The sequence below is a fragment of the Scylla paramamosain genome, chromosome 5 (assembly GCF_035594125.1).
Source record: "Scylla paramamosain isolate STU-SP2022 chromosome 5, ASM3559412v1, whole genome shotgun sequence".
Lineage (NCBI taxonomy): Eukaryota > Metazoa > Arthropoda > Malacostraca > Decapoda > Portunidae > Scylla > Scylla paramamosain.
In genome coordinates, this window is record NC_087155.1 from 21930976 (window position 1) to 21945055 (window position 14080).

The 14080-nt window shown below is 42.1% G+C and overlaps 1 long non-coding RNA gene across 1 annotated transcript in view; it reads right to left on the reverse strand.

Moving 5' to 3' along the window:
- LOC135100334 (uncharacterized) overlaps positions 1-14080 on the reverse strand; it is a 34548-nt gene that overhangs the window by 16824 nt on the left and 3644 nt on the right. The window contains exon 2 of the long non-coding RNA XR_010268614.1: positions 7791-7877. This is a non-coding gene — a long non-coding RNA (uncharacterized LOC135100334). The remainder of the gene's footprint in view (positions 1-7790; positions 7878-14080) is intronic.

Below are 14080 nucleotides of genomic sequence, written 5' to 3' on the forward strand. Positions count from 1 at the left end.
AAGGGGAGATGAATGAAGGGGGGTGGGGAGACGAGGAACACGGGGCGGGAGGAGAGAACGTGAATGTTGCGTGAGGAGGGAGTGGAGGAAGAAAGAAGAGAGGAGGAAGGAAGAAGTGGGTCGAGTAGGGGTGTGTGGTAGGTCAGGGGGTCATATGGGAAGAGGAGGAGCAAGAAGAGGAAGAAGGGTGTAAGGAGGAGAGAGAAACATCAAGGAACACAAAGGAAAGAAAAAATATTATCACATCTCTTGTTTCTTACGGGATAGTGATCATATACATTAATCTTAGGTGAGAGATGCAGGATTGGATAGACAAAGTTGGACGAGGAGGAGGAAGAGGAGGAGAAGGAGGAAGAGGAGGGGGAGGAAGAGGAATAAGAGGAGGAGAAAGAGGAGGAAAAGGAGAAGAAGGAGGAGGAAAAGCAGGAGGATAAAAAGGAGAAGGAGGAGTAGGAAAAGTAGAAGGAAGAGAAGGAGAAGAAGGAGGAAGAAAAGTAGAAGGAAGAGAAGGAGGAGAAGGAGGAGGAGACCTTTGTTTCTTTTTCCTTTTTGCTTTTTTTTTGCCATCTTTTCGTTGACCTTGGCAAAACCCGTCTTACAAATAAAAAATAACAGTAGGAGTGGCAGTAGTAGTAGTAGTAGTAGTAGTAGTAGCAGTAGTAATAGTAGTAGCAGTAGTAGTAGTAGTAGTAGTAGTAGTAGTAGTAGTACTAGTAGTAGTAGTAGTTGTAGTAGTAGTAGTAGTAGTAGTAGTGGTTATTTTGCTGGGAGTGAAGTCAAGAAATGGTAGTAGTAACAGTAGTAGATAACGATATTGTGAGATAGCGTTAATAAGTGGGAGCAGTAGCAGTAGTAGTGGTAGTAATGTTAGTAGTTAGTAGTAGTAGTAGTAGTAGTAGTAGTAGTATTGTTAGTAGTTAGTTGTAGTAGTAGTAGTAGTAGAGGTAGTAGTAGTAGTAGTAGTAGTAGTAGTAGTAGTAGTAGAAGTAGTAGCAGTAGTAGTAGTCGTGGTAGTGGTGCCGGGAGGGAGGTTTTGAGGAGGCAAGCATTGCATCAGAGTTTTCAAGAGCGAAGGTGAGGCAGCAAGACCCGCACGAGCAAGGCAAAGGAGGGAGAGGAGGGGGGTGGAGGCCTCAGCTGCTGCGTGACCTTACCCTTGACATACCGCCTCGCCGCGACCCTCAGCTCCCTCTCCCTAAACCCAAGCCAACCCCGAAATCCGGGACGCTCGCCTGTCCATTGACTGTGTTTGTTTGAGTGTTGCTGCTATTGTGGCTGTGGTAGTGGTGGTAGTAGTAGTAGTAGTAGTAGTAGTGGTTGTATCTATAAATAAGATCTCTCTCTCTCTCTCTCTCTCTCTCTCTCTCTCTCTCGCTCTCGCTCTCGCTCTCTCTCTCTCTCTCTCTCTCTCTCTCTCTCTCTCTCTCTCTCTCTCTCTCTTGTCATCATACACTTTTCCTTAAAAGTTTCACTAGCAAAAATTTTCCTCTTCCTTCTTCCTCTTCCAAGTTTCCTTAATATTATTATGATTAATGAGGAGGACAAGGAGGAGGAGGAGAAGGAGGAGGAGGAAGAGGAGGAGAAGGAGAAGGAGGAGAAGAAGGAGGAGGAAGAGGAGGAGAAGAAGAAGAAGGAGGAGGAGGAAGAGGAGGAGGAGGAGGAGGAGGAGGAGGAACTGGGCAGAAAGAAGTAGTTTATCCTTGACACTGACATTCATTTCAAAGACCACAAGGGTACCAAGAAGCAGGACGAGGAGGAGGAGGAGGGAAGGGAGGGAGGGAGAGGGAGAGGGAGGAGACCGGAAGAATAAGGGGACAAGAGAGAGCGGAAGTAAGTGTGTTTACAGGAAGTGCAGGAGAGATCTCGGGGCCGCGTGGTAGAAAGTGAGCTGATGAGGAAGTGTGGGCGTGAGGAGAAGGAGGAGGAGGAGGAGGAGGGAATTTGGATAAGAAAGAGGAAAAAACCCAGAGAGAGAGAGAGAGAGAGAGAGAGAGAGAGAGAGAGAGAGAGAGAGAGAGAGAGAGAGAGAGAGAGAGAAATGAAGGAGTAAGTTACATAAGCATATGTTTTTACATAAGACATTTATAAACAAGGCAAAGAATGAGACCCAAATGACGACAATAGAGTAGTGAAAGCTTGGACACTCAACTTATTATGCAGGTGACAGGGTGAGGCATAGCAGTGAATGTTAGATTTGTATGCACTTGTGTGTGTGTTTGGTGGGAGGGTGCCAAAGATCCCTTTATGTATCTTCGTAAAAAAATAGGTAAGACAACAAAAAAGACCAAATCAATTAAGAAATAAAAAAAAAGACAATCAGACGAAGAGATAATTCGATACAGATGAAGAATATCCCAACATGACAAGTCTTAACCGCTGATGACATTTAGATAAGATATGCGAGTCCATTAGGACCATCAATCAAGGGAGGAAATCCATCAGAAGTGACAAGCCTATGAGACAACGATCAGCTTGCCAACACACGCGTCTCCTCCTGTTGAGATGAGCCAAAAGAGTTATCCGAAATTAAAGTTGTGTGATATGATAATAGTTAAATGATAGTAGTGTAGATAATGACAGCATGCATATGAGATCATTACGTGCCTTCATACTAGACAAAGAGATATTGGTACTTAATAATACTAATACTAATAATAGTAATAGTACCCCGGAATACTGAATAGTCTTCCGTTAACGTTGTCGTCTTAATGTCTTACCTGTGCTTACTTTTTTAACCCATTCATTACTACACACGGCTGACTAACTTCAACGAATCACCTCCTCTAGAGTCATTCTAAAGTAAATAGGACATAGCTGACTTGTACAAGTGACTGAGCAATTTATAACTTTATAAATAGCTGCTCAGGAAGAATATGGAATAACGTCTCTCGTCAAACTTAAGCAATTTTATACATTCCGTGTGTTTGACTTAGACATGTAACTTTCTTGATAACGAAAAGTATCTTAACTTGACAAAAATCTTGTACTGTCTAGAGTATAATAAAACCGATGTTATGGCACTGAAAGCGTTAAAATCACGTAACTTTATATCCATCAGTGTTACATTACCGAAGATAAAACTCAGATATCAAAACATCTAATCTGCATGACGCAATATGATAACGGGAAGACTATAAGAAATAAATGTACAGTACGAGGGAACATTTAAGCAGCAGGTAAGTAAACAAACAATATATAAACAAGAGAGCATATGTTATATTCTTTCTTTACCTTGTATGTCCACTGGATACGCGAGGTAATGTTTTAATCATAGAGAGAGAGAATACCTTGACGTGCCAACGAGGCTAGCTATAGGAGAAACTTGGCGCTCCTCTTCCTCCTCCTTCTCCTCCACCTCCTTTGCATTCCGGTCATGGTCTTCTTTTAATCATAAGTCTTCCCAGCTTCCCCTTTCCTCTATCCTTCCCCTGGGGCTACCTAACGACTTCCCTAGGATGGTTAATGGTATTCCTAGCAGGGAGAAAATGACACACGCACGCGCCCACACACACACACACACACACACACACACACACACACACACACACACACATCCACGCACGCACTCACGCACGCACGCACACAGCTTCAAACGGCCTTTAAAATGCTCTAAAAGGAAAAAAAAACATGACAAAAAAAAGTTATGACGACGCAGCCTCAATTTTTAACCTCAAGGCTGTCTATAAATACACACCCCCACCCACCCGCGCGCACACACACACACACACACACACACACACACACACACACAGGCATACGGAACTTAACTCCACCTCAAGAAAAGAAGAAGAAAGGAAGAAGAAGAAAGCAAACAAGCAAGCAAAAAAGAAAGAAAGAAAGAAAAATTCAAGCAGTCTAGAGTTTCGGTTTTTCAGTCATTAACTTTTTCCTACCCCCTTGTCTGTCTGTCCATCTACATATACGTCTGTGTTTCTGTGGGAGTCGGCCTGCGGTGGCTGAGGCGGGCTGGAGGAGGAGGGCGGGGCAGGACAGTGAGTCAGAACCACAGGAAATGACTCCCTCCTTCCATGCATTCCTCCTTGAGTCCATTACTCCAACTGCCGCGGGTAGAGAGAGAGAGAGAGAGAGAGAGAGAGAGAGAGAGAGAGAGAGAGAGAGAGAGAGAGAGAGAATGCTAGGAAAAAAGGATGACTCGTTTAAGGAACAGGAAGCTTAAAAATGAATTCAGAATCTTCGTGTGTTGAATCGGAGATAATCGAGAAGGAAATATAAGATGAGATATATGAAAATGAGAAGAGGCATAAGAGGACAATACGTTAGATCCAGAAAAGGATCTAACGGAGATGATGAAAAGGAGATGATGCAGTTAAAAAAAAAATCGCAAATGAAGGGTATAGAAGCAAAGCAAAGAAGAGGAAGAAGAGATGCTAAAGTGGGTAATATACATCTTGGCTGTCACCATACAAAGCAAACATAGAATCAATGGAATCAATAAGATCACATTGCTTAAAGTATCGTAAATGAGAGACAAAAGCTAAGTTTAGGAGAATATGAAGCAAAGCAAAGGAGACGAAGAGATGCTAAGATACTAGAATACTCTTGGCGTTCACCCTCGTATAAACGTAGAATGAACAGAATTAATAAGATTATGCTTTAAATATAGCTCTATTCTTTCCACATACAAGGTACTTCGTATATGAGGAGCCAGTACAGTAGGAGACACACCCTTCACTTTCCATTAACACACTGTAAGGTAAAAAAAAAACATACATAGGTAAGAGGGAAAGGCTCCTTGTCTTATCAAAATCCAAAACATTAGTGACTTATTTCCGATTTCTGTACTAGCCTGTGATGTTGCCTCTCCCGCTGTCTCTGTTGCTGTATTTATTGGTGTTGCTTTCCAAACGTGCCTACTTCATGCTTCCCTCCTCTCCCCTCCCGTTTCTGACCCCCGCTGCACAAGCCTTGCTATTTCCCACGGTATTACATCCAGCAATTAAGCGAGTTTTTTTTTTTTTTCATATACATACTTTTTTGTTTTTTGTAGTCTTTGACCAATCCCTTATACAAACACCAAGACACGTATTCTTAAACGCTTTGCTCTCTCAACAGGAAAATTTTTCAAGGCCAAACAGAAAGCTAGTTGTGTTCTCATGAGTGTTTTTTGCTATTTATGATGCAGAATCCTTGTTGGACTGTCACTTGAGTCATGAAACTCTTCAAGATTCCAGTTACTTTCACTAGAACCTCTTATAATTTGCCGAGATGAGACGCCCAAACGTTTGAATGCCCGGACATAAAGGAGAAAAGAAACCCAATGTATGAGACATGAAGTCCCCATTGTGTGCTCGAAACCTTTGTCACATGCATAGCCAAAGCATATAGAGATAAGTGAAAGAGTCATTCCTTCGATACCATTGTGCCACACTGACCATGACTCCAGTGAGCCTCTCCGCGTCTTCCAGCTAAAGGACCTCGTCACCCGCACCACTCCGAGGCTCAACGCAACACGCCTGTAACGGGTCAATGCATCACCCCATTGGAGGCTCAACTGTGCCACCCCTTCGAGGCCGTCCAGGGAGGGGTACAATACACCCACACAATGCAACACCCAACCAACCTTCCCACAGAAATCCAAGCAGCTTTCTCGGTGCCAAACATAGAAAAGGTGATTCCATGCTGTGAAATTCCAGCATTAACAAAATAATAACGTAGATAGTCGCATCTTTATATAGTTTAAAAGTCTTAAAATCCCATTGACTGCTGTGAATCCTTCTCAAGTTAGATGAAATGTTGTATAGCAAGTTTAAGGTATCAATTCAAAATATGCCACTAACAGCAAAACAAATGAATAACGGCCTAGTTCGAATCTTCGGTAAATTATCTAAGGTCACTCTAATGAGGTAAACACTGTGTTATTAGCAGTCAGAGAGTTGGGAAACAAGGGAAAGGTAAGCTGCAACAATTAAGAAGGAAACAAGTAATGTCATGGTGGTGTGGTGAAGGGCAGACCGAGCGTGTCACCGCCACACTCACGGAGGCACTCAGGGTTAGCGGCGGGCTTAATGGTCGCACATGACTAATGGGATCAGCCTAAGTGTGGCCGGGTCTCCTAGTCAGCCTCCACGCTCACACCTTCACGGGCCGCCCCTCCACATCCCCCTGGCTGAGCGTCCTCCAATCCCGTCACGCCCCGCCCCGGCCCCGTTACGCCGCACGAGGGGAGAACCTGCGGTGGTCACAGTGAGTGGCGGGAACAGCTGCATCACCTGTCTTACGTAACGCAGCTGGGGTGAATGACGCTGCTCTTGTGGCTGCCGCTGCTCCTGCTGGTTTTTGCCGAATTGCTGATTTTTTGTTGATGTTTTCCCCAGTGATTACGGTTGGTACTACTATTACTATTACTATTATTATTATTATTATTATTATTATTATTATTATTATTATTATTATTAGTAGTAGTAGTAGTAGTAGTAGTAGTAGTAGTAGTAGTAGTAGAAGGTAGTAATAGCAACAACAACAGCAGCAGCAGGAGTAGTGGTATATTGTTGTCGGTGGTGATGGTGGTGATGGTGATAGGAGTGGTTGTGGTGGTGGTGGTTTGTGTGAGAGGGGAGTGGTTTCGTGAAGTGGGTGAGAAGAATGGGAGTGTGTGTGTGTGTGTGTGTGTGTGTGTGTGTGTGTGTGTAGGCCACGGCAAAAGTCATGTAGAACCTCAAGCTGCTGTGTCACCCTCGAGTCTCGGTTGATTCAGAAATGGAGGGAGGGAGGCAGGGAGGGAGGGAGGGACTGCTAGCGGAGGGAAAGAGGGGCTTCCAGGCTCCGGTGGGGATCAGTTTCATTGAGCACAGTGTGAAGGAGGTCATGAGGATGCAAGGTCACGCTGGTTAGGTTGATGACGAGACGAAATGAGTAAAAATGATAAACGAATGATATGATGTAGAAGTAAGGTGGGAATGACGTGAGTTTGCAAGCCGCCATCCATCCCCCATCCGTCATTATCTCAGTCGTTCACCGTTTTGTCGCCTCTACTTTTATATGCCCCTCCTACTCCCCCCAAACACACACACACACACACACACACACACACACACACGCAGGTGGCAAGGACATTATTACTCAACTACTTTTAGATTTGGCGCACATAACATTACTGAGTTTATTATCTTCCTACATTTATTCACGGCTTTACCTGGAAGGACAAGAACAATAAGGAACTATGAACATACGTTGGTAACAGGAGTGAGTATGCAGTGTTTTATGCTTGCCTTTGTATGAGTAAGAGTATTTTTTGGCCAGTTCCTCGAAGTTCACACACACACACACACACACACAAAGATCCTGCTCAGTTCTCTATTTTTTTTTTTTACTTTTCAGTTAAACTACTTAAAACTCATTTATGAATTTACGCCTATTTTTATTGGTGGCTGCATTTAGTGATCCTGTTTATATTCTGTCTTGTTTGGCTTCCTTGGTCAACCTCCCTTTTCATAATATAAAAAAAAAAAAAAATACGATTAGCAAATAAAACATACAATGCGATAAGTTTAAGTGAATATTTGTTTTATATTCCTATTATTCAGTAGAAGAAATAGCGAGTAAATGAATCAATGATGTGAGTGGGCGTCGGGGAGCAGCTGATACGGCCTCTAAATACAACACAGGTGTTTTGGTCCCTCAACAAGTGGCAGGGATTGCTGCTCGCCACACATGGTTCACTCTTCTGCTTAGTCCTGATTCACTATCAAAGTATTTATCAACTTCATATATTTCTCTGGCGGATGTCATTCTACAGCAGGAAACACCTAGACAAGTGGAATTTTGTTTACCTTGAGGAGGCCATCCTGGACTGGAACACGTCACCGTCAGCTGTCACCCGTCACTACTACAGCACCGTGTCCGGCTCTGTGGAGGTTCTGCAGAGAGAGAGAGAGAGAGAGAGAGAGAGAGAGAGAGAGAGAGAGAGAGAGAGATCAGATCCTGCATTGAGTACTGGGACTTATTACTTGTTTATCGAGCTTACCAGTGTTCATGCTGTTGGGTTAATCTTTGAGCCGTCATGTTTTAGCCTAAGATGGCTTCTCTCTTCTCCCTGTTTTTCTTACATTGATAATAATTCATTCCTATTTCTAGATTCCTCTTGTTCTAGATCATGCTTCTTACACTGTGGCTTTGTATTTTGTGTTGGTTATTTATTTAGCTCATCCGACATCGCTGCTCACTTCACGGTTAATAATTTTACGGTAATTTGTACAGTAATTTGTATAATGAGGATACAAATATAGTATCAGTAGGTGGAATGCCTCACTGCCTAAACATCTGTGCTCGCAACACTTGGCTAGGCTTCCTTTCAGTAATATAATACAGGAATATACAGTAGTGATAATAATTAATTAATGTAATTTTCCTTGAAGAAGACTTGACATTATCACGCAACTAACTTGTGTTGCACTCAATGATTAATTGATTTCTTTCCATCATTAGTTAAACTGCAGTATCATCCAAACGGTACACCTGAATAACACAGTGTCACTTCCCCACAGAGTGCTGAAGTGTATGGAGAGCGAGAAAGTTTGAGAACTAGTTTAGTATCCCCAATAACGCTCTCTTTTATTCAAAGATTAAAAAGACACTATTTTAAAGGGAGACAAAGCTATAACAAATTTTCCTGCACGTTAGCCTCTCAATAGGCACCATCCGGTAGAGTGCTGAGGGAAATGAGAGAATAAACTCCGTGGTACATCGCTGGTAGCTTTGCAGGTAAACTAAACATTTTACGATGAAGAATACAGGTTATCTTCTATTCAGACCAACACAGTAGATGGGCGCACAATGAGGAAATTCTCTATCCACCGCACTAACAATATCCATTCCAAATAGCATTACATATGAAAACTGTACACGCTAAACATTACACACGCTAATTTTCATTCTGGACATAGACAATCGTAGTAAATGGATGCATGGCAAGAAAATTCTCCATCCATGCTATTGAGGGATGCATTCAAAGAAACATTACATACGAAAACTGCACACAACAATTTCGACATCACTTGGGTAAAACATCCTCGGCGATTTGGAGCCCATGCCATGCGAGCCGTGATCTGGAGCAAGCTATACATAGCGCTAGGTTAAGTATTGCAATGCTTACCCTTAGGAGATTGTTACGTGGCAGCTAGGTGATTATTACAAGGCTGTTAGCAACACTGGTTTTGAAATGCCTTTTGCTGTTTGCCCTTAGGAGACTATTGCGAGGCTGTTAATTGACTGGTACAAGGCTGTTAGGGGACTGTTATACGTGCCAGTTAGGAGTATGCGTGGTTACTAAAGGATTAAAGTGCCGCGTCATATCGTTTCCCGCAAATGAAATCATAACAAAGCTTCGGACAAGGATGCTATTTTGGCAGTGAATGTTTGGGACCCCGACCTAATTGACCAAAATATGCTTTGGTGTCATATGTGGATAATGAAGACAATAATTAGAGTAAATTTAGGGTAAACTTAGCTAAAATTTAAAGGAAATGGTAGCAAGACTATGTGTAGTCATGATAGATACCCCACCCACTCATCCTTTCGTGACGCCGATGTGACGTTTAACTTTGACATAAGAGTAACCACCCATCCAACCTGCAGTTCTATCTTTTTGCCTCACATACACACACACACACACACACACACACAACGATCGGACATGGTCTCTCAAACCTTTAGTTACTGTTTTGCCCTAATGATCCTAATGATTTTGTGTAGTGGATCTACATTATAATCACGCTGCAGTCACTGTGAAAGGAATCTATAGCTTGGGATATTCGCTCTCTTACACATTTCATATAAGAGATGCAAAGGCTCGCAGCACCTCCACTACATTCAAAAGACTTTAATTGAAGTTACACGGGTTTTTAAAGGAGTTTCGATGGTTCCAGTGACAGATTAACAAAATTTCTACATTATGAATAGAAGAAACACTCTCAGCAATCAGGCTAATCACCTCTGTGGCCTTTGAAAACAGTCATGGTGAGAGAGCAAAGCGTTTCAGAATACGGGGCTAAATGTGACGCATCCCTCCTAACCTGTCGCCTCACCCGCCCAGCACACTGGACCCACGAGACCAAAATGTCACCGTCCTCCTTCACTCCCGCAGCCTCCCCGTTTTTGTGTTCTATTTAGGAGAAAGGAATAGACCGATGAGTGTCGAAAAAACATGTTCTCAATTTATATGGGAGCGTAGGGACACACACACACACGCACACACACACGCGCACACACACACACCAAGGTAATAAGGATGGGAAGGAAGGTTTGTCTGAAGGTTCTGTCTGCTTCCTAATTCCTATCCATGTGATGCCAAGTATCATTTTCTCCGTAACTCTTTAGCCATTCTGGAGTTTTGGTATTGAACGAGTGCAAACTGAGACGCCCCGAACACCCGAAACCTGAAGCATTTTCACATTCAGCTACAAATTTATTAATGCTTCCCTGTGTATGTACCTTTGTGACATATGATATGACGTATGGTACACTACAATGTTATATACGTAGTACATGTAAATCTCCTCCTCCCGGTCCTCTTACGCACTGTTACAACAACAACAACAACAACAGCAACAACAACAACAACTACTACTACTATTACTACTACTACTACTACTACTACTACTACTACTACTACTACTACTACTACTACTATTACTATTATAATTATAGTTCTAGTACTACTGTTACTACTTTTACTGCTGCTACTACTACTACTACTACTACTACTACTACTACTACTACTACTACTACTACTACTACTACTACTACTATGACTACTAATACCAATATCACCACCAACACCTCCTCCACCTCCTCCTCTTCCTGCTCCTCCTCCTCCTCCTCTTCCTACCACTACTACTACTACTACTACTACTACTACTACTACTACTACAAAAAGATAATTAGTGGGAGAAAGTAGGACTAAAAATAACATCACAAAAACGATAATGCGACGTAGTAGAAAGGGAGAGTCATAGGAGAGAGTGGCGATGCTGAAAACACACACACACACACACACACACACACACACACACACACACACACACACACACACAGAAACAAGTGAAAATCACATCACAAGACAGTAGGAAAACCAGACTTGAAGTGAGAATTATTGCTTCACGTGGATATCTATTTACTCATTACTCATTATTCACGTTTTATTACTCGTCGCCCAGGTAGAGAGTTTAAGGCGGAGGCAGAATCTGTCTGAGTTAGTAATTTGATACTATTTTTTTTTCTCCTCTCTGTTCTACTTTTAGTCCAGATGTCGAGAAAGGATGGAACGAAAAAAAGAAAAAAAGAAAAAGAATGCGAGTGTAACCCAAACTCACACACACACACTCACAAAAAAAAACGATAACAATAAAAAGGGTAATAGTAATAATAACAACAACAAAATAAGAAATAATAATAATTAAAGAATAAATCAGTTAACCAATAAACAGAACGATAAATAAACGAGAAGCGTAGGACAGGTGGCGGTGGCGATGGTAGCGGTAGCAGCACTGGCGGTAGCAGAAGCGACATGAATAGTAAATAAAATAAACCACAAACACCATAAAACCCACCACAATGACAAAACTCTCAGTGATAAATCCGAAGCGAACCATAAGGACTTTATAATGACCTTACACTCTACAATTCCTCTCGATTACATACATTTATTCCACCGTTACTTTCACAGATAGGCCACGCTTCACCGCTCTTTCTTCCTGTCTCGTCATCAGCAGCCTTAAGTGTCCCCGTCCTCCTCAGCGCGGGCAGGAGATACAGAGACAGACAGCGGGAGAACACGACAGTCAAGGGCGATAAGAGGAACATTAACGCCCCGAAACGAACAAATAACCACGCACTCAGGATAATGAAAGTTGTCAGCATTCTATGGCCTGAAAATTTGTAAGTAACCCACGTCACTATACTCGTAGTTTTACTTCTGGCACGCCTTGACATTCATCTGGTTTGACGTGTTTTTATTTATTTATTTATCTATTTATTTATTTATTTATTTATTTATTTATTTATTTATTTATTTATTTATTATTATTATTATTATTATTATTATTATTATTATTATTATTATTATTATTATTTATTTATTTATTTTTGACAATGGCATTTGTAAGGGTAGCTATACTCCAGAGACAATTTGGGTAAGGAAACAAGTCACTTATGTACATTGATGACTATTTTTTTTTTTTTTTACGCGTCGCTAGTTTTTATGCTCTCGTTCCTATTTAATATCACTGACTGCTTCCGGACGTCATGCAGTCACCTGTTAGTTAATTTGCTATACGTGTCGCTTGTTCGTGTTCTTATGTTTTTCTCTAGTATTATAAATAGCTTCTAAACATCATCCAGTCACCTGTCAACTCATTATGATAATATTCACTATACTTAAGGCATACGGAGGCTACTTTCAAGTCTTCATGTACGGGTGTGTCAATGTTAATGGGCTAGAGAGAAGACTGAATGGCCAGAATAAGATACAGGTGCAGGGATGGATAGAAATGTGCTGTAAGGACAATTTTTTTTTTTTTTTTTTACAGATAGAGTTTAAGTTTTGTATTATATTAATATTAGGCTGCCGTACGTGAAAAAAAAAAATAATGTTGTTGGTTAATTTCATTATGTGGTGATGCGGCGTGTTGACGGTCCATGACATTTCCATTAATTACTGTCCTCCCAGCCAGCACTCCGGTTCTAACAAGACCCATGTAAGGTCTGACCCCTGCTCACACCCGCAGCCTGTTCTCCCCACCTCCACACCACTCTCGCTTTGTCTTGTCAGCGGGCCTGCTCAGTGCTGCACTTGTGCCACTCTAGTGAGAACGTTTGCTGAGAATCTTAGCCAAATACGGGGGTAATTTAAAAAGTTTTCGGTCTCATTCCAAACATGTAAGTCGTAGCTAAAACTTTTGGACTCATTGTCTTTATTACAACTGACTATGTAAGCACACACACACACTAAAGAGGAAAAGAGTAAATTGCTTTCCTTTTTTACGTGTGAAGTTTAATTCTATAGGCTTCTAGCCTAAGTGGTAGTGTAGCGCGCACTCCTCTAGCGTCATGAGAGGCACCAGAGATTCAACTCACGCACGAGAAAAGCGCGCCTTCCATGTTGATGCCTCGCCTTGGTCACCCCTTGACTTGACTGACAGGGCAGATAACTGTACAGTGCATGTTTTGACGAAGCACCACTGTAATATACCAGTTGTGCAGGAAACGTTACTTGTCTGTAAACAATCCTCTCCTTTATTTCCTAAATGATCCATCTAATAGTAATCATCTCCAGACACAGCGATGCAGGTGTCCAGACTCGCCTCACCTCCCCGTGCTGCACCAAGGTCAGTTTGGCAGCATATCTTACACATTTTGTACCAGGGTTTGGCAGGGGACCCGGTTGACCCTGCTGCACCATGATAGACGTGCACATCCCATAGTAGAAAGGCTATTACGTATCTGCCAAGGTAATAAAAGAGCACTGGTGGAGGTCAGGTAACCTTCTGTGCTCCCCCCAGGTGTGCAAAGGACACGGGGTAAATGACGCAGCTCCCATCAGTGATCTACGAGCCTTCCTTTCACTTCTTATCCCGATGGTTCATTCACACGGCGCCTCGTTTGTAAGCTGTACCTGCACACTCACTTCAGGCAACAAGAAAATGATCGGTTGTGAGTGAAAGCGAGTAAAATAAAAGGAGGCTGTGAAAGGCCAGACAGGTCACACAGGGCAGTTTGGGTTGTGATGATAAATCAAATAAACGAAACGTTAAGTTTGTTATGTGCACGATGAGTGTCATTACCTCTGATGGTTATGACCAAATGTCTATATTTTTCTTCGTTTTAGGGACGAGAGTGGACACTTTTCAAGCTTTTCATTGCTGACATAAATAACAACACCACAATAATATGGATATCTTGTTTCACATGCCTCATTGTTACGGTCAGTTTCTCTTGGTTATCTCAACTGTTCATCATTTCTTTGTCAACATCGTGTAATGAGGACAAGCGACAAAGAGGAATTGACATCACGAAAACATAAGTGTGTCGTGCTCCAGTCGCCGCCTCACCGTCAGTGTCCTAG